This window comes from Canis lupus, chromosome 34 (assembly GCF_003254725.2).
Source record: "Canis lupus dingo isolate Sandy chromosome 34, ASM325472v2, whole genome shotgun sequence".
Taxonomy (NCBI): domain Eukaryota; kingdom Metazoa; phylum Chordata; class Mammalia; order Carnivora; family Canidae; genus Canis; species Canis lupus.
The window spans coordinates 31,501,039-31,521,890 of record NC_064276.1 but is presented as its reverse complement, the minus strand read 5'-3'; the positions used below and the strand labels follow the sequence as shown (position 1 = coordinate 31,521,890).

The window sequence follows — 20,852 nt, the reverse complement described above, 5'->3', positions numbered from 1 at the left end:
GAGGAAAGACTATCCATTGGAAGAAAGACAGTCTCTTCAATAAATGGTGCTGGGAAAATTGGACATCCACATGCAGAAGAATGAAACTAGACCACTCTCTTGCACCATACATAAAGATAAACTCAAAATGGATGAAAGATCTAAATGTGAGACAAGATTCCATCAAAATCCTAGAGGAGAACACAGGCAACACCCTTTTTAACTCAGCCACAGTAACTTCTTGCAAGATACATCCACGAAGGCAAAAGAAACAAAAGCAAAAATGAACTATTGGGACTTCATTACGATAAGAAGCTTTTGCACAGCAAAATAAACAGTCAACAAAACTACAAGACAACCTACAGAATAGTAGAAGATATTTGCAAATGACGTATCAGGTAAAGGGCTAGTTTCCAAGTTCTATAAAGAACTTATTAAACTCAACAGCAAAGAAACAAACAATCCAATCATGAAATGGGCAAAAGACATGAACTGAAATCTCACAGAGGAAGACATAGACATGGCCAGCACCCTCCTTTAAAACCCAAGTTTGGAATCATTTTGGAGCTAGACTCAAAATCAAAATCAACCCCCTCCCCGCCCCACATTAATCTAACGTAGGGAAGGTGAAATGGACTTGGGCCAAATGGAGCTCTTAATGTATATTACAGGTGAGAGCACTATGATGTCACAGGCGGTGTTGGACAGCTGACTGACATGGACATCAGCAGATCTCAAGTATCCTCTTTTCAGGCAGCCAGTTCCCAGGGAGGGAGCTCTGAAGGGCAGTCTTTATATTTATTTCCCACTCCCAGTTGTAGTAGTCAGGTAAATCATTCCTCCCCCCTGGAAAAAAGCAAAGTGGTTTATAGAATCTCTGGAATGTTTTTCTCCTGCTGTTTCTTCCTGAAGTGGTAGGAAAAGTCCCTTCTCAATAGTAAACACAGCGGGAAATTATGTATCCTCTTTCATATGTAAAGAGAAAATACTAACTTAGCTCAGGTGAAAAAACAAAACAAAACAAAAAACCCACCCAAGCCAAGCCAAACCAAACATTATCCACTTTTCCTGTCTTTTCTTTCACATAGAAAGACATTCTTAAAAGAAGTACTTGGGTAGGTCAAATTCAAGTAATTATTTCATCTTATTTTGTCACACACAAGGCTACCCTTCATTTAATTATTTTAAATTTTTTTCCTTTACCAAGATGCAGTAATCTTTTTTTTACTGTTTAGTTACTTTAATTTGACTTTGTTGGCTTTTGTGCTTAGAGCAATTTAAATTTGACAGTTCATTTATGGTGAATTTTAATCGGGGAAGTCAGTTAAACATCTGTCCAAATTATCCCTTATATATACAGCAATCGAATGTAAATTTGCATTGCAATAAGACTTATTAGAAAAGTTCAACTTGTCATCACCTACTCTCACTGTCCCCTTTTTTTTTTTAATGAGAGATTCAGCCAAATGTATTAGCATGGCTGAAGGCAAATATAATACAATGTATTTCAGTAAAATGTATTAAGTGTTATTTTAGAGGCTATCAAAGAAATATGTATTAGTTTAAATGATAATTTGGAATCTTTTCTTAATCTCTTTGCTGTTCTTACCAGTGGCTTTTTTTTTTTTATCACCAAGAAAACATTGTATACATTGACATACTTGCTTATACAATTCAGATTTTTTTTTTTTATTTATGATAGTCACAGAGAGAGAGAGAGAGAGAGAGAGAGAGAGAGAGGCAGAGACATAGGCAGAGGGGGAAGCAGGCTCCATGCACCGGGAGCCTGATGTGGGATTCGATCCCGGGTCTCCAGGATCACGCCCTGGGCCAAAGGCAGGCACCAAACCGCTGCGCCACCCAGGGATCCCTACAATTCAGATTTTTAAATCTGCTTAGCCACTATGAAGAAGGTACTGTAAGAATGATTACTAGGTTTTCAAAAAAAATCATAAAAGAATTTTAATGTCAGACTGCATTCTTGAGTTTCATTTGCTGGTAAGACTTTTGCTTTCATGTCTTGTTTTACTCAGCTGCAAATTTAATTTGTTTCCACTGGAATGATTTTAGATTCAGATTCTTAGTGCATAATGCTGTGGTCCTTTTATACAAAATATGATTTGGGGATTTGTCCATTCAAATTTCTGACATAGGAAAAATTTTAGAGTTTCTTTAGTGGTGTCTTCAAGTCCATAACTACTTGTTAGCTATGTGAAAATGGGGAATTGTTGATTCCTATTAAACCTTCAGATATTTTATGTAATCTTTTCTAATGTATATATTCATATCCTGTGTTTTCCATAAATGATGAGTTTTATCTGGGTGTAAACCTAACTTTCAGATCTTCGGGTTCTAGCAGTGTTTGCAGGTGTGGATGCCTCAAACATTTACAGAATGTGAAATGAGTGTTCAGTCACTAGTCATTTCTTGCAGATAGCTGTGTGATTTATATACCTCTTAAATATTATAAAAGCTTTTGAGTTGTTTATTATACAGGTCCACTGGATTTCATGTATTTTCTCTTAATCATGAATATTTAAAATCATATGTTAAGTTAAATGTTTAAATATCTTCAGCTTAAAGAAGGCTTTCCATTCTTTGAATACTGTAGGCTGGTGAGGTATAAACCTCTAGCCCTTCAACAGCACAATAAAAACCTGAAAGCATTAATCTCCTTTCATCAAAAGTAAAATATTGGCATGGCATAATCTACTGTAATGCATTGTGATTTGACCTTAATTCCTACTGTTTAGTACATTGTTTTTTTTTTTTTTCCCCTATTAGTTTGCTCTTACAAGTAATTCTAATTAATTATATACGTAAGTGTTCAGCTACGTTGATTTGCCGTGTTAGACCTTTCCAGTCATGGGTATTATTGGGCAATATTTAGAAAAAGGTCAGTACCCAGGGTGTCCAATTTTATCAAGTTCACATTAGTTGATGGATACAGCTAGGTCTTAAATGTCTAAAATTTTTATGATTTGTCTAAACTGTTATTTAAGCGTTCTTCATTTGCATGTAGCATGTGAAATTCTACTGATTGTTATTCACAAGAGGTATATAAGAATCAAATTTTATTAATTTAGTTTGCCTTCGGAGAATAACTGCTTTGAAAATTAAAATTGAAAGCTGCTGAAGGCCATAAATAGCTAAAAAATTAAAGTATTTTCATTTAAATTTTGCAATAATAAAGGTTTCGATATGATCCTGAATGATAGAAGATATAAACAGTCACTAAAAATAATTCCTTGAATCCGAAGATCACAAAATAACAATCTATCAATCAAAACAAAATTCTTGCTTTGTTGTTCTCTGTTTACAGCTCCATAAAGGATTAGATTAGTGATCAAAGATCACATATTTTGATGCTGACATCGAAAGACAAAATATCAGAAGAATTTACACTTTGGGGAGGTAATATCCTTCAGATAAGAGACTGACATCCTGAAACATGATAATGGTGTATGACAATTTGAAGTGCAGGGTCCTGACTATATTAAATACAAGGGTTCAGGGAGTTGTAAGTCATTTATGCTAACTGGCTTGTCAAGATGACATATATTGTCAAGAAAGGTTGGAAAACAGAATTCTGTAGTAAATGAAGACAGTTTTGATATTTTGTCGATATTTCCAACCCACTGGGTTGATGTTTCAAGATTTTTATAAACTCATGATAAAAGGAACTCATAATTTAAATTTATTCTGAATTTATTATAAGCATTATAAACTTATCTTTTAAACTAGGTTGTATATATGTTTTCTCAGAATACGTTTTACAGAAACTTAAATATGGAAATCAGAACCAAAATATGAATGTGTCTTTATTTTATGAAGGCATGTATAGTTATAACCATGAACTTGAACACATTTACTACTCTTCAGTTTATTTTTTATTTGTAAATTAGTGAAGCGTAGACTACCTTAGAATATTTACTATAGGAAGGGAAGCTTTATTTCCCATTCAAGAATAGTATAGCTACCAAATACATAGCTTCTAATTTTGATACCTCTCCTCAAAATAATTATGATCTATTGTCTGGATTTTATTTTGTCAGCATTTATATACATCTAGAGTTTTAATCACAGAGTCATACAATGGTTCACCATGAGACCATTAGTAAAACCTGGAGAAAATAAAAATACCTGGTTATATGTACTTAATATATCGAAATACCAATCACATGCCATATAAAGATAAGTGCTTCTTTAATGCCAATGCATGCATTATATCAAACCACATTACTTATGGGCTCATGTATATTCACACTATGATTTACCTTGGTGTGTCCTTTTTCTTAGTTGTTATTATTATTATTATTCACCTAATTAATGTATTTATTATGGGGCAATTTGCATAAAGGCTCACTCAGTTAATCATTTCCCCTTCAGACATTTCCTAAATTAAGGAGAAAACTAAATTTCACTGATGGAAATGAGATGATGCATAAAAAGAGAAGTTAAAAAACATACATAGTTATAACTGTTAATACACATTTTAAACAAGTGACTGAATTATAATGCCTTACCCTAAAGAACATGGTTGAGAATGGTAAGCAGGGTAAACATATCAGAATTAAATAGCATTCACTTGCTTCACCTATAAATTTATAATGAACATATATCTGATAGTTTAGAGATAAAAATGTTAAGCAAAAATTACAAGATATTTTAATTCAAGTTGTTTTCAGTTTCATTTTCAGAAGGTCCCAGACATACACATTCAGTCATTCATATAAATGCTTAAAGCAGAATTTTACCTCTATGCCTTCCACAAAGCCTGTTAGAAAGGCAAACTCTGCTTTCCTTTACACAGAGGTAGTTGAGATTAAACACACACACACACACACACACATATTAATACTCAACTCATTGGAGGAACAATAGGAAATGACATTTATGAAGGAAATCAGAATGAAACATGGAATGTTTAGTTAATAGAGAAAACTGCAATTTGAATGCTCAAGACAATATTTGGCAACTAGATCGTTTTTGAACTATGGGTTCTCCACCCATGCTACACTTTAGGATGAACTTGAGGAACTTTATAAAAATACCGTTGCCAAGACCTCACTCCAGAGGTTTAATTCATTGTTCCTGGGCCTTGATTTTTATCAGAAACCTCCTAGATGAGGCAGTGTTGACAACCACTCTCTTAGGTATTTTTGCTAGATATACAATTACTTGAATGTTTACATAAAATAGAAACATGTTAGAAGAATCAATACTAGTATCTGCTAAGCTGCCAAATAGGTGTGTGGCAATGGACTAGGTTGGAGGTTGGTTATATGTATTCACTATGGGCCTCAGCTTCCTAATGCAGAAAATAGTTCACACTAAATAATATTTAATGTAGATCATGTAAAATTATAGCTCCAAAATCTCTTATATATCTAAACATTTGTAGAGTCAAAAGGACCCTATTGACAAAATTGCAGATAACTTATAACTGAAAGAACAATTGTTGATATGGTTTATTTACTGACAATGCCTAGCTCTAAAAGTTACTAATATCACTTTGTATGGGAGAGAAGTATGATGAAATAGAAAAATTATATCCGACGTTGTAAAACTGATTTAAATTTTAGCTCTACTGTGTACATCTTGTATAGCCTTATGCATGTGATTTGATTCCATTAAACTTTAATATCCTTATCTTTGAAATGGCAGTGGGTGTAATAATAGATGTTATTATTCAGAGAGCTCTTATGAATATCTTTTTTTTTTTTTTTAAAGATTTATTTATTTATTCATGATAGACATAGAGAGAGAGAAAGAGGCAGAGACACAGGAGGAGGGAGAAGCAGGCTCCATGCACCGGGAGCCTGACGTGGGATTCGATCCCGGGTCTCCAGGATCGCGCCCTGGGCCAAAGGCAGGCGCCAAACCGCTGCGCCACCCAGGGATCCCTGGAGAGCTCTTATGAAAGTGAGAATGATATTGTATTTTAAATTTTTAAAATAAATTTATTAGAGGCGAATTGTTTTTAAGAATTGAGAGTTCTTAAAAGATGGTTGTAGAATGTGATACTCTAAAGAAACAAGGAATGTTTAAATTGGTAGGAAGGTCATTTGGAAATGGTTATTTGGAAATGGCTTTTCTCTAAAAGCCCAAAGCTTTTCTCTCTCTTTTTTTTTAAGATTACTTTTTAATTTAGTGAAAAAGTTAACAAATTTTCCACCCTTGAAGTATATTTGCCCTAAACTCATACAAGTTAGTCCTAAGACGAATCATGTCCAGGAAACCAAGAAACCCAGAGAGAAAAACACTCAATCACACAAACCGTTTGCCAATGACAAAGGAGTCAGCAAACTGTTGGAAAACAGAGCTTGTAATAAATGAAAAAAGGACAGAGTTTGTAACCAATCACTTATTTTCTTAAAAACACATTAACTTTTTGCTTTATACAACCATCTAGAAACTATAAAGCAGTACCACATTGTGCATTTAACCTACTTATCAAGAAGGGAATTCCAAGCATTGTAAGAATTCTACCCATATAAGAAGGAAAAAGGAGACAGCTAATAGCATAATCACAGATACATGAGTCCAAGCAAACGTCAATTTTTTGACATTTAATCTGCTAATTCTAAAAAGAGTTTTTTTTTTTTTAAGATTTTATTTATTTATTCATTAGAGACTCAGAGAGAGAGGCAAAGTCATAAGCAGAAGAGAAATAGGCTCCTCAAGGGAAGCCTGATGTGGGACTCGATCCCAGGACTTTGAGACCACATCCGAGCCAAAGGCAGATGCTCAACCACTGAGCTACCCAGGTGTCTCCTAAAAGAGTTTTTAATATCATATGAAATATACTTTATCCATGATTTAGTTTGGGGATGGCCTTTATTGTCTTTGGTTTTCTTAATTCTTTCTCAGGTGTACATAAGAAATTGGCTTTGTGAGATCAACATATCTCAGAATGAAGCAGGAGGAAGGCCCTCCAATAGCTGCAAAATCCTCAAGTAGCCTTGAAGATTGATGAACACACACACAAAAATATTTTTCTAGATATATGAGTATGTTCTTAGATCTTTTGGCTCAACCACAACACAACTGTGAAACACTACACAAAGTTAATGATGATGATAGTCATATTTCATTCATTTATTCTTTGAAAAATTATTGACTGAGCACCTACTATGCACTAGGCACTGAACAAACAATCAACAAGGCCCTCATATAGTGTTTTCACAGTATGGAAGAAGAAATTATCCTAAAAATACACATTATCATAAAATCATTCAATTAAATTTCCAATTTTAAATGTTATATAAGTGCTAAATAGTAAAGTGTTTGAGAGCATATAACAGAGGGCATTTGTGAGGAAGTCACAGTGTAACGAAGTTCTGAAAATGAGTAAGAGTAATTATCCAAGAGGGATGAGAAGTGGTCTTTGTAGAGGTAAGTCAGGACTCTCTACTAGACTTCAGATGACTCTGCCTCCTGATTCTGCACATGTCCATTTCCTCTATGGTGTCCTCATACCTTCTCTGCATGTGGTAGTGGAGTGCCAGATGCCTCTCTATGATCCAACTTTCATTCAAATGAATTAAAATATAGATATTGAATACACAGTGCTTCTCTTTGTACCCAAATATGAATTATATATAACCCAGGGCAATTTTTTTGGGGGGAGATAGTATTTCCTGGGAAGTTTCAGCGTTTTGCCTATTCTTTCCTCACACATTTTAACTATATATCCAAGTTTTACAAACTGAAGACAAATCCAGAGAGAACTCAACATCTTTTGGTCTTTTTCGCTTTGCTGATCCCTCACTTCAGGTTATGTGCATCTTTGCTTGAAAGGAGGGATGGGAAATAGGTCAATACCTGGTGAAAGGGGGAAAAAAGCATAGATTAACATATCAAAAACTTATTCTTCTAAATAGTTTGAAATGCTTTTTAGACATTGAGTGAATATGAAAAATAGACAAATATATTGTACAAATGCAGTGGTCAAAAAAAGAGCTTAGGTTGAATATAGACATTTTTGTTGATGCCGATGTTATATATTGTTGGTGAACAATACATATAGGTTGAACATACATGTGATAAACTACATATATATATATGTCTTGTCATATAAATGATTCTGATTTACAATAAGGAATATAAACATGTTTATATGATATTAACAACCATCTTCCTGCTCTAGGTAAGAATAAATAACATAATTGATATATTATTAACAAAATTCCAACACAGTGTCCGCAGCTACTACCCTAAGCCATTTCTGATACTAATGTATCCCTCTGAATACCTTTCCATAGATGTGTAGCTTTCAGGAACCTGAATATTTTTCAGATCTCACCATTCTGTCCTCACTCACAACACATGGATCATGCCTCTTGGTCTACCATTCTGGTGTTCAGCTCCTATAAGTGCCTTAGGAAATAATAAGGAGACTTCTTTTTTATTCAAGGATTATTTTAAACATTTTCAGAATAAGAGTGTTAACTCTACACAAAATAAGGTTAAACTTAGATGCAATCAATTTATTGAAAGAAGCAATCTCATGGATGCAGGAACATGCTTCAGGGAAAAAATAAAATCCAAAGCACAGGAACCACTCACATAACATGCACACATGTACACATGTATTCAATTGAAAAAGGCTGAATGGTAATTTTTTTAAGTAATTTATTTATAGAATTGAAACTTACAGAATTTTCAGCCTAGGAGTATATTTTGTTTCTCAGGGAACAATGTTATAATACCGCCTTGGCCCTAGATACTAAGACTTTAGACTTGGCTCTGCCAATTAGCTATGCATTCTTGTTAAATTACTTAACCTTACTAGGACTCACTTTTCTTCCTTATTAAATATGTTGATTGGATTAATTATTTCTGTCATGGGTTACATGACAGCCATTGAGGAAATGATATTTTAAATGCCTAACTCAGATCTACAGAATAAAGTAGTGCCCAGTAAGTTGTATTATTAATATTTTGAATTTCAGAGGTAATTGAAATAAGCAGTCCATTTTGAGAATCACTAGACTAAATTACTATCTCTTCTGGTCTCAACACTTTAGGAATCTGTAGGTCTGCTAGAAAAAGAAATATATGTGTCACTATAATGTTAAAATTACATGTTGATATCATTGGAGTCACAATCTTTTCTTTTTAGTTTTTTAATGAAAAATTAAGATAAGCTGAATTTTCATATTTACAGCCTGATTTAGAACCAATTCTTCTAGGATATGTAGGGTGTGCAAAATATGAGTTATATGTATATACACTGCTTCTATACATCAGGCAATAGGATTTTGAAAAGTTCCAATTATTATAATTTCATAACTTTACTTCATTAATTTGATTTGATTTTTTAAAAAGATTTTATTTAATTGAGAGAGAGTATGAGCAGGGGAGGGGCATAGAGAAAAGTAGACTTTCTGCTGAGCATGGAGCCAGATGTGGGGCTCCCTGCCAAGATCCCAGGATCATGCCCTTAGTGGAAGGCAGACGCTTAACTGACTGAGCCACCCCGGCACTCCTCATTAGTTTGATTTCAATTCAAAGTGGATAATATTAAATAATTATTAAAAATATTTCACATTTGAATGAGTGGATATAACACTTCAACAAGCCTAGCCTAATTAACAAATTCTAATTATGAGATTATTTACTTTTTTAAATCCATTTATATGTAACTACATATATAAAAACAAAATTAGGAAGCATGTAATTAATCTAACCTAGAGCATAGTCTCCAAATATATACCTACTTCTCCTCAAGTCCCCTAAGATAGAGTTAATTATGCTCTAAAATCTCTCTGAAAATCAAATAAATTAGAATATAGTGAATCCACAATGCTCCCCTTATAAAGGAATATATATTGAATGATCAACTTGCTTCTCTGTGTGAATAAGAGACACCTCTTGCATTCATATAAATAAAAAGATTGCCTCTATGGCATTTGAAAAGGTTGCTGAAGCTTGGTGAGGTGCTCTTCATTAAAGAAGAACCCACGCGTAAAGTTCCCATAAATGTAATGGAAACGAGACATATTTTACTCGTATTTAGCATTTATGCAGCATTTTTGAAAAGTGCATTTTTATTAAAGTCTCCTCACAACAATCTTATGAGCTAGTGGTGTTACGCTCACTTAGAAATGGATAAATTAAGGGCCAGAGAAGCCAGGCATTGCTCAAGGTCATGTGGAAGCCAGGCAGCAGAGAAAGCCCAAATTACCACTCTGAGACCTGACATTTCCTTCATGTTATTTTTCTTCCATGAGCCACACTACCCTTTTTTTCCTCAGAGGAAGCATTTTTAGGTAGAATCAGAAATATAGCATTTATATGTAAGGTTGGTAATTTACAGATAACTATTTTCAAAAGGCAAACAAAGACATGCTGTCACAGTATCATTTTTGAGTCTAAACCTATTCTTAAGTTCATGGTTGCTTTTCTAATCACATATATAACAGCATATATATATATATATATATATATATTTAACGTCACTTATATATTGTATATATTTATGTATTATTTTTAAGGTAGCTTAGCATATTTGTTTTGTTAGGAGGAAGCAGAATAAACACGTCTTTGAGACAGAAACTGTGCAAGTGAGAAAACAGGTAATATTAGAGAAGGACTGATAGAAAATAATCAATCTTAAATATTGGAATGACCTATTTTCCTAGGTTTTAACATAGTCTAATATGAGTTTTTGACTCTGTGATTCTGAAAGATTGACATGACATAAAGATAAATTCTGGTTTCTTTCATGCCATACATAAACCTAAGAATGCCCATTAGCTTCGTTCAGTTATGGAAGAAACATGACCACATAATGGCACATTTTTATATTGACCTGAGCAAATGTCTCTTTCAACTTATGATTGTCTTCTTATGTCTGCCATAGGAGATAGACCTTGAAATTATTTTTTGTCTGAGTATATGCTTTCTGCTTTTGAATTTTAGCTTCCTTTCTCAAGACAACTGTTTTTCTTTGGCCTTGTTTCATTCATTACATAAGATATAGCCTGGAGCAGCAATAATATGAAATGATAAGTCCTCATGGAATTACTTTTTACTCTTCATATTCCTTCAAATGTTACTATTACTGGGATAATGCTCTTCTGTGCTTAATTCTGCTTTTTAAAAATTTTCTTTTTGCCATTTCTGCACTAGTTACGACAATCCCTAACTGTATCCCTGGTCTCTCCTCACTAGACTTCAGGTATATTAATTTAGCAGCATCCCTGGTCTCTCCTCACTAGATTTCAGATGTATTATTGTTTCCCTTCCCCAAGTTATGACAATTAAAAAGGTCTCTAGATACTACCAAATATCGCCAGGGTGCAAAGACAGTCTCTCACCATTGACAACTTCTGTTGTAAGGGACCATTCCAGCCTTTTCTCTCCAGTTCTCTTGCTTAATCACATACTATAACAAGCCCATTTGTTGGAAGAATACTTAATGTCATGTGTTGGCTTACTCATCATTGGTTTATTTTTACCTGACAAGGCTTTACACAACTTGGCTCTCACTTATTTCTTTGATATCTCTGGTTTTAGCTCATTCTTTTATGGTCTTACTAGATTTCTTACTTTTGCTCAATCATAGCAGGTATCTAAGAGTGGTTTGTGCTATGCTGTCTTTAATGCCTTAGTCTCAATAACTACAAAACTCACTGCCTCTCTATCTTGAAATCATTGCTCAAATATCTCCTTTTCAATGAGACTTCCCCTGATCACTCATTGAAATTATAACACTCTCCCATCAGTATTTCCAAATCCACTGGTATTACTATTATCTAGAGTGATTTTCTATTTATTTTACTACATCATTTATTTAACTCTAACATGTTATACAATTTACTTATTTTCATATTTATTGCCATTAATTGTCTCCCCATATGAGAATATAATTAAGCTCCATCAGTTCTAAAATTTTTGTCTATTTTATTCACTATTATAAGTGTCTACATTAGGATCTGGCCCAGATGCTTAATAAGTATTTGTTTAATTAAGTAATTAACACAAACTTTTTTCCTCATTCTCCATCCCTCACTCTGAGCCAAGTATAAATCAATGTCAAAAATTCTGTAACAAGTGCTATCCTTGTTTTGCTGTAGGAGAGAAATAAAGCACCTACACACACACATTTGGTAACTGAAATGAGACAGGAAAAAATTAAACCTTTAAAAATAAACTCTACTTCTTGTATTACAACACAGGGACCCACATTAATGGTAATACTCTGTGCTTTTTTTTTGAAAGTATATACAAACAAGTACACACATATAATCTAAACTATTTAGTACAGGTTGGAGAACATTATGTTTAGATTGCAAACGTTCATCAACTTGTACTCTTCAAAGGCATAAAAATGCCTTAAGTACATCCATATCCCCTGCTTCCTCATTCTTTATAATTCCAGTAGTTTAGTGAACCAAACAGATAATTTTTTGTCCTCAGGGAGCAAACAGAAAAAAAATAAAATCGTCAATGAGCAGGAAAACAATCAGTGATCAAGATGATAGGTGAGTGCTGAGAATGATTATGTGACAGAAAGTGGGGAAGCCATATTGGAGCTCTTAACCAAAGGGCAAGAAGAGGCCAGCCTTATGTAAGAGAATGAGAAGTTAAGGAGACAAAGCACTCCAGAGAGGGAGTAATAGTGCTAAGTCCCTAAAGCAAAAATAAGCACTTCTTCCTGGAGCTACCTAAGGAAAACAATTGTGAGCAGAATATATTTAACAGATTATTAGAGAGTTGAGTCAGGGGCATTTTCTTAGGATATATTTTATTTCTGTTGACATTAATGAACATTCATCTTTTAATATCCTGACTGATGACTCATTTCTCAAATGATCATTTTTTTAGGCTAATTACAGAGTCCCATTACAAAGGCATTTTTATTGTTCTGGTTTATAAAGCCTGTCTGCAATTCTTCTATGACTTAAATATTTGTAACAAAGATGAGCATGTACAAATATTATTCCACTTTGACCATCTGAAGAAGCTAAGGGAATGGCAAATTCCTGAGAGATCAATTCTCACAGGAATATCGATCAAACTATGGTTAAAAACTGTAAAATATCTCAGAGCTACATGGTGTAGACTGAGAATGAGAAGGTGATGATGTTGAAAAAAATGAAAATTCTTCTTTTTCTCCTTCTTCCTCTCCTTGTTTTTCCTCCACTCCTCTGCTTCCTCTTCGTCCATTTCCCTCTCTTCTTCCTCCTCCTCTTTCTGCTGCTATTATTCCACCTGTCATTTTGACAGCTATTAACTCAGCAGGCACTTATTAATGTTTCTATATGCCAGGAAATATACTCAACTTAAAAATTATAATATAGAATCTGCAGCCTAGTAGCCTGCTGGTGATATATTTGGCCCAACTTGGTTTTTAAAAAATAATACTAACAGTTAAATATAATGAAATTGCCTTTAAAAATTAATGTGTATTGGTGCTGCTGTTGTTTTACAAAAATATAAAACTTTGGTAACACTAAGCTGATTATCTCCAGCAGGTATCTGTCAACTAGAGCTAAATAGTATCTCCCTTTTTATAGAGATGGGTCAGGAAAGCTTCATACTAGTATCTCCATATACCTAGCCTGTATTCACAGTAATGTTACCAGTCTCTGCTCTGGAAGGACTCTAAATCTGATCCAAGAAAAAAAAATAGCAACGATAAAATTAGTACTAAATTAAAAGCTCTTTAGACCTTGAGGAGACTTATTTAATGAAGAGTCTTGTATACTGAATTATTTCTTTTTACCTAGGTTATCAGAAATTTTAGATGTAAATATGAATAAAATAGCCAACTTTGATATATTAATCTATAATTTTTATGATTTTATTGCACATTTTATATTACTTTATAAAAAGTGTGCAATATATTATTTTACTCATAAGTTACCATTATTATTATGTACCTACTATGTACCAGAGATACGTATGCCTTTAATTGTAATGTTTCTATAATTTTTATTTGGAAGAGGCAAAGATAAAATATGGCTCATATATAAAACATTTAGCCTATTGCACTTTAAGTTTTATAAAATGTTGACATAGTCCCTGTAATATTTTCCCTCCCAAATTGCAGAAAGCCATTGCCACAGTCATAATATCCCTAATGTAAGCACCTCAGTGAATAAGCTGGGACCACTCTGTGTCTCTGCTACATCTTGTATGGATAGTGTGGTCGTGTGTGAAATGGTCTGCTTTCCTTAAGTGCACTTCCTTGGTAAGCCTCTTGGGCATGTCAAATTCAATTCATTCAACACTGATACAGAAGATTCAGACACTTCACTGAAATACAACAATATATCTTCTGAATATCCTTTTATCAGTTATCCAAACTGCTCAGAAGTGATTAACATATGGGAGTTTTATCTTGAAGGATAGCATCTTGTGTGTGTTTGGTTTGTGCTCATAAAACCTAAGTACTCTTGACATTACAGCCTTCCTGAAAGTCTCAGTTATTCATGACTATGTAGGATATACAATTTCTTTTTTTTTTTTAAGATTTTATTTATTTACTCATGAGACACACACACACACACAGAGAGAGAGAGAGAGAGAGAGAGAGAGAGGCAGAGACACAGGCAGAGGGAGAAGCAGGCTCCATGCAGGGAGCCCGACGTGGGACTTGATCCTGGGTCTCCAGGAGCACACCCAGGGCTGAAGGCGGAGTTAAACCACTGAGCCACCGGGGCTGCCCAGATATACAGTTTCAAGAGAAGAAAATTAAATTCCATCAACGTCATAACAAATACTTAAGATACCAGCTGAAATGTCACCATAATAAAAACATAAATTCAGTAGTATTCATCCTCACTTTTCCAGAGTCCAGCCTAGTTTCTATCCCACTGTAGATACTCTAAAATATCTGATAACATATTAAAGATCTTGACAAATGTATCAGTCATGACAGATATTCTTTACCTTAGATTTTTAATCCACATTACACCCATAACATGGAATATACTTTGGTTCCATTCCTAACTAAAGTTTTGTAGCTCTGTTACCTCCTGTTAGCATTATTACCTTGAGTTAGAGTTTTTAATTTTACAGATTTGGATGTTCTTATATCATTAGCAGCTTGGAGGCAAATATCTTATTCATTTATTTACCATTCTCATTTAGGAGGCAAGTATACAGAAAGTACTCCACTTAGTATTTATACACTTGCGTTCTGAGTCTCCTGCAGGGATTAGGGAAGTTTCATTTATTCATTTAGTTTTTACTTATTAAAAAGTGTTTATTCAGTAGTTACAGTGAGTCAGGTAATATTCTATGTGTTTTATATACATCAGTGCACACTCAAGAAAATATTACTGTGTTTTTGGAGGCTGCATTCTAGCAGGTAAAACAGATAAAGGTAGGAAAACATGATCAATAAACTATATTGTATGATAAAGGTGATCAGTGCTCCAAAAAGAGAGTAAGATAAGCAGGCAGAGGGTGTTGCAGTGTTAATTAGGGCAAATTTGATTTTAAAGTGATATTATTTTAAAAATTAAAGTGAAATTGTTGAGCAGCCATTTGAATATATGGGTATAGAGATAGGATGAGAGGTCTTGGCTGGAGATAAAATAGAGGAGTCAATAGTGTACAGATAGCATTTTAAAGACCTGAGAGAGAATGAGATTATCAATAGAGCAAGTGTAGATATTAAGAAAGAGTTACAAGGATTGTCCTCTGAATTTTCAAACTTTAATTAATAAAGAAGGAAAGGAACCAGCAAAGAAAACTAAGAAAGTCTCATCATGGAGGAGAACAACCAAAAGTTTAGTGTCTTGGAAATCAAATAAAAAATACAGAGAAAGAAAGAGGGAGAGATCATCTGCTTTAAATGCTCCAATAGGGGCAGCCCTGGTGGCGCAGCGGTTTAGCACTGCCTTGCAGCCCAGGGCATGATCCTGGAGTCCCGGGATCGAGTCCCGCGTCGGGCTTTCTGCATGGAGCCTGCTTCTCCCTCTGCCTGTGTCTCTGCCACTCTCTCTCTCTCTCTGCATCTCTATGAATAAGTAAATAAAATCTTTTAAAAAAATTTAAATGCTCCAATAGTCAGGAAAGGTAAGGACTTAAGAACTGACCACTGTATTTAACAGAGTGGATGTTGAGGCACCTGGGTTGGTTGAATGTCTGACTCGATTTCTGTTCAGGTCATGATCTTAGGTTTATGAGCTCAAACCCCACAGTGGACTCTGTGCTCAGCAGGAGTCTGCTTGGAGATGCTCTCCCTCCCCCACTGCCCCTCCTCCCATGTGTGCTCATTCTCTCTCTGTCTCAAACAAATGAATAAATATTTTTTAAAAAAACTGTGGATGTCATGATCTGAGATAAAAGCAACTGTCATTAGGGGTAGGAAACAAAAATCTAATTGAACTAGGTTTAAGAAAATTTCACAAGAGCATATTGAGATAGTAAACCACTTTTCAAGGAAGTACTTTTTTGCTTGTTTTTATTTGTTTCTGTTTTTACTAGACAAAGATATGTGCATGTATCTAAGGATGCGGTGGGACAAGAGATTTTTCAAGGTGGATATAATATCAGTTTATATGCAAAATATTGGTAGAAACAACACAAATTAAAATCTAGACTAGGGAGAGGAGCATTTCTGGAGTCATATCCTTGAATAGAGGAGAGCTCATAAGGGAAAGGATTGGGTCTACCTAGGGCACAAGATAAGATATTCAACTTTCGGTATAAGTGAAATGGAAAGAGTGTTTCTGGTAGGACAGTATAAGTGGTGATGGGCATCAGGTTTCCTTTGAAATAAGTATTTTAGTGAAGAGAAAGCCAAGGTCATCAACTATTCTTAAAAGACAAAACCATTATCTGGGAATGTGAGAGATCAAACAGACTCAGAAAGCATACTATGATACCCTGGCAGAAGTACTAATGTATGTTGAGGTTCAAGATCATTAATTTGTACTATATCAATTAGCATGGTTGTTTTTTCTTCATTCAATTTCAACTGCACAAGGGCACGCGAAAAGAAGGTAAAAATGGCACTTACTGGGTGGTGGTATTTCCACATAAGTGTTTCAAGGCCAGTGAGTAAATTATTTTGTGGACTTTTGATGTTGTGGAATATTTGACAGAGGGTGAATGAAAAAAGCCACAGCTAGAAATTAAGAAATCAAAAAAATAGAAGAGTTGCAGAAAACTAACAATGATTTCAGCTGTCTTCTTCGGCACTAAAACAGGTAGTTCACATGATGCTCAGAAGTGAATGGAAACTATATACTCTCCCTGTACATGTCCATAAATGCTACTAAAGGAAAATGTTTTTTTCATCAGTCTTCCAAATATTCCGTAAGAACCTACTATGAATGAATAATAATCAAAATCTTGCTGAAAAAATGGCAAGGGAGAAACCATACTAGGGAAAAATTAGGATATGAGGTTCAATAGGCTACATTTAGCACATATACATGTGTTATATCCCAGAGGACAGCCACTGATTGTTTTGCTTGAACCAGGTATATGTGGGTCTGATATCAAAAACACATGTTCAGGATTTGACTTCAGAGTACAAAGTTTATTCATTCTTTCAAGTAATATTTCAGATAGCCTACTATGTGCCAAATACTTTTTAAGCATCGAAAAAAGCAGTATTTAATAAACAAAATGCTAACAGTCATGCAGGTTGAGTTTCAGTGGGAGAGGATGCATACAATGACCAAGTAAGTGAATTGTATTTCACATAAAAAAACCCAATAAGATGGAGATAAGGCAAACATAAAAAAAGGAGGCACAGAGGAGGAGGGGTTTGGAATTTTAAATAAGCAATATTTAAGCAAAAGTTTAAATGAGATAGTATGGAAGGCAAGGTGTCTACCTGAAGAGGCTTCTAGGAAGGAATAGCCTCAAAAAGAATGTGTCTTGTCTGCTCAGGGAACAGTGAGGGAACCAGTGTAACTGGGATAAAATAAGCAAAGGAGAATATCATAGGTCATGTGAGGAGAAGGGTACTATAGAGCTAGACCATCCACAGAAGATATGTTAAGATTATCCATCCAATGCATTACTGTCATCTTAAATAGGAGCCTAAGATGTGATTGTTTTATGAAGAAGGAAAAAAAGAAAGTTATTGCTTCAGAGAGAGAGAGAGAGCCTGACATATAAAAAGTCATATTGGTTAATGGATAGCTGTATATAAAATAAACAGTTTTTCTCTGAATGCTTCAGTGAGGACCAAATATTAAAACAACAACAACAACAACACAAAACAAAACAGAAAAGCAACCACCAAAAAAAACAAATGAAAATCCTATCATTCCTCACGTAGGGAATAGAATAAAAATACAATTCTATATGCACAGCAGCATTAGAGACCACTCTAAATAGAACCAATTTAATTTGACATAAACCATTCTACATCTTAAAAATATATATTTTGGGGACAACTGGATGGCTCAGCAGTTGAGCGTCTGCCTTCGGCTCAGGGCGTGATCCTGGAGTCTTGGGATTGAGTTCTGCATTGGGCTCCCTGCATGGAGCCTGCTTCTCTCTCTGCCTGTGTCTCTGCCTCTCTCTCTCTGTCTCTCATGAATAAATAAATAAAATCTTTTAAGAAAATACGTATATTTTCAAGTTCAAGTACTTTTTTTTTTTTTTTCCTATTTTAAGTACATTGTATTCTGGGATGAACGGCACATGATATAATTTATGTGCCTTTAATAACTACTATTATGGGATATTTCCTACTTTCATATTGTGTGTTAATTTCATAGAGCTGCTGTAACAAATTACCACAGACTTAGTGGCTTAAACAACAGAAATTTATTGTCTCTTGGTTCTGGAGGTCGGATGTCTGAAATCGAAGGGTTAGCAGAGTTGCACTCCTGGAGCTTCTAGGTGAGACTCTCTCTCTGCCTCTTACAGCTTCTGGTAGCTGTTGACGTTTCCTGGCTTGTGGTAGCCTAAGTCTCCTCTCTGCCTCTGTCTACACATGGTCTTCTCCTCTGAGTCTTTTCCTACTTGTCTCTTATCAGAACACATCATTGAATTTAGAATCCATCGTAATCTAGAATGATCTCATCCTGAGATCCTGGTTGTATCCACAAATAACTTTCTTCCAAATAAAATGATATTCTGAGGTTGCAGATGGACATACCTTTTTTGAGGCAGACACTACTCAACCCCATACATATGTTAGTTTTATACGTCTTCTATGTTTAATTTTGGATTCTGCATTATGATTAAAGCTTGTTAATCCAAAATAAAACACATTAAAAACAAAAAACAAAACAAAACAAAACAAAAACAAAATAAAACACATTAAATCTATTTTGATATACCCAGAGTTTCCATTTACTGTTCCCTGGTTCCATGTATCTTGCAAAGATACAGAGTCTCAGGCATCTGTAATTTGTGCAGCTGTTCTTATGCACAAGCTGTCCCTAACAAGTCCCCTCCCTGTGACAATAGGCCTTTTCCTATAAATGCGCAGAATCCTTCAGGTTAACAGCTTTAAGGACCAAGACTTTGAATACATCAGTCTTTTTTTTTTTTTTTTTCAATCTGGTATTGATATTTTTCTACTCCCCACTCACTTTGTCGTCAACGTCACAATTAGTATCCTGGGTTTAAAATCAGCTTTGCTTCCCCTTGTAATTATAAGGTGATAATCTACTATTTTATTACATACTTTGTACCACTAATCAATGGCCTTATTCCATAAAAAGTAAAATTCAAAGGATATGAGAGGGCAAATCATAATACAGAAATAACTGAAATTTTAGTGTTAATGCCAAAGAAAGGTGGCAGCAAACTTAATAGCACTTCTCTTAAATTACTTAGTAACAGAATTTTTTTTTTCATAGTTTGGGTATTTCTTTGCTAAGAAATAATAAGACTATAGGTTATGGATTTTACGTTGCACTAAAGTAAATTAAACAATTAATTCTCCAAAATAAAACAACCCTACTTTTAAAATAGTAAATCTAACTTTAGATCCCCATATATATTGTGGTGAAAATTATCTCAGTTGTTACTATGTTTTCTTTTGCTTCTTGTGAAGATCTCAGATTTAAAAGGTTCAAACACTTGGGGAAGGTGGTTCTTCTGCTCTTTACTTCACAGAAGATACTCTTGGATGAGTTTGTCCAAATTCGAATCTTCTTATAATGGTCAAAAACATCATTCATTTATTTTGAACACACACTAAGGAATTAAAGTTTTCAGTAATACAGAAAGAATTCTGCATTGTTTTTGTGCAAAGTCGAAGAAAAACTACAGAAAGGTGTTTGCCATATTTCTGTACTATTTTAGCTACTTTTACTTTTTACATGTGGAACCAACATTTGTTGCTTAATGTCTGATGTTTTTATGTTTGAATTTCATCAGTTGTCTTTTTAAAAAATTGGTGTACTTTCTCCTGTTAATTATGTATACTCCTCTGGCAGAATGTTGCTTGTGATCTCAATATATATTTTTTATTTTATTTAGATTAATTTTCCATCATTAACCTCCCACTTAACTAGGAAATGGTATGAGAAATTCTCTTCTTAACTATCATAATATTATTTTCAGTGTTTGTAACTATTTGCTCTTCAAAATCCATTGGTATGTAACTCTTAAAAGTCCAGTTTTGGGGACCCCGGGTGGCTCAGTGGTTTAGTGCTGCCTTCGGCCCAGGTTGTGATCCTGGAAACCGGGGATTGAGTCCCACATCGGGCTCCCTGCATGGAGCCTGCTTTTCCCTCTACCTGTGTCTCTGCCTGCCTCTCTCTCTGTCTCTCTCTCTCTCTGTCTCTCTGTCTCTCTCTTTGTCTCTGTCTCTCATGAATAAATAAAATCTTAAAAAAACAAACAAACAAAATAAAATCCAGTTTCCAAGGAACACGTACAAGTAACTCTTAGCCAAGAAAACTACAGATGATAAACACAGCAGTTGT

At 34.5% G+C, this 20,852-nt stretch overlaps 1 long non-coding RNA gene across 15 annotated transcripts in view; it reads left to right on the top strand.

Moving 5' to 3' along the window:
* LOC112645914 (uncharacterized) overlaps positions 1-20,852 on the top strand; it is a 313,664-nt gene that overhangs the window by 76,639 nt on the left and 216,173 nt on the right. The window contains exon 4 of one of the 15 annotated variants that reach the window (XR_007408157.1): positions 3,302-3,393. The exons of the other annotated variants lie outside the window; for them this stretch is intronic. This is a non-coding gene — a long non-coding RNA (uncharacterized LOC112645914). The remainder of the gene's footprint in view (positions 1-3,301; positions 3,394-20,852) is intronic. 15 annotated transcript variants of the gene reach the window in all.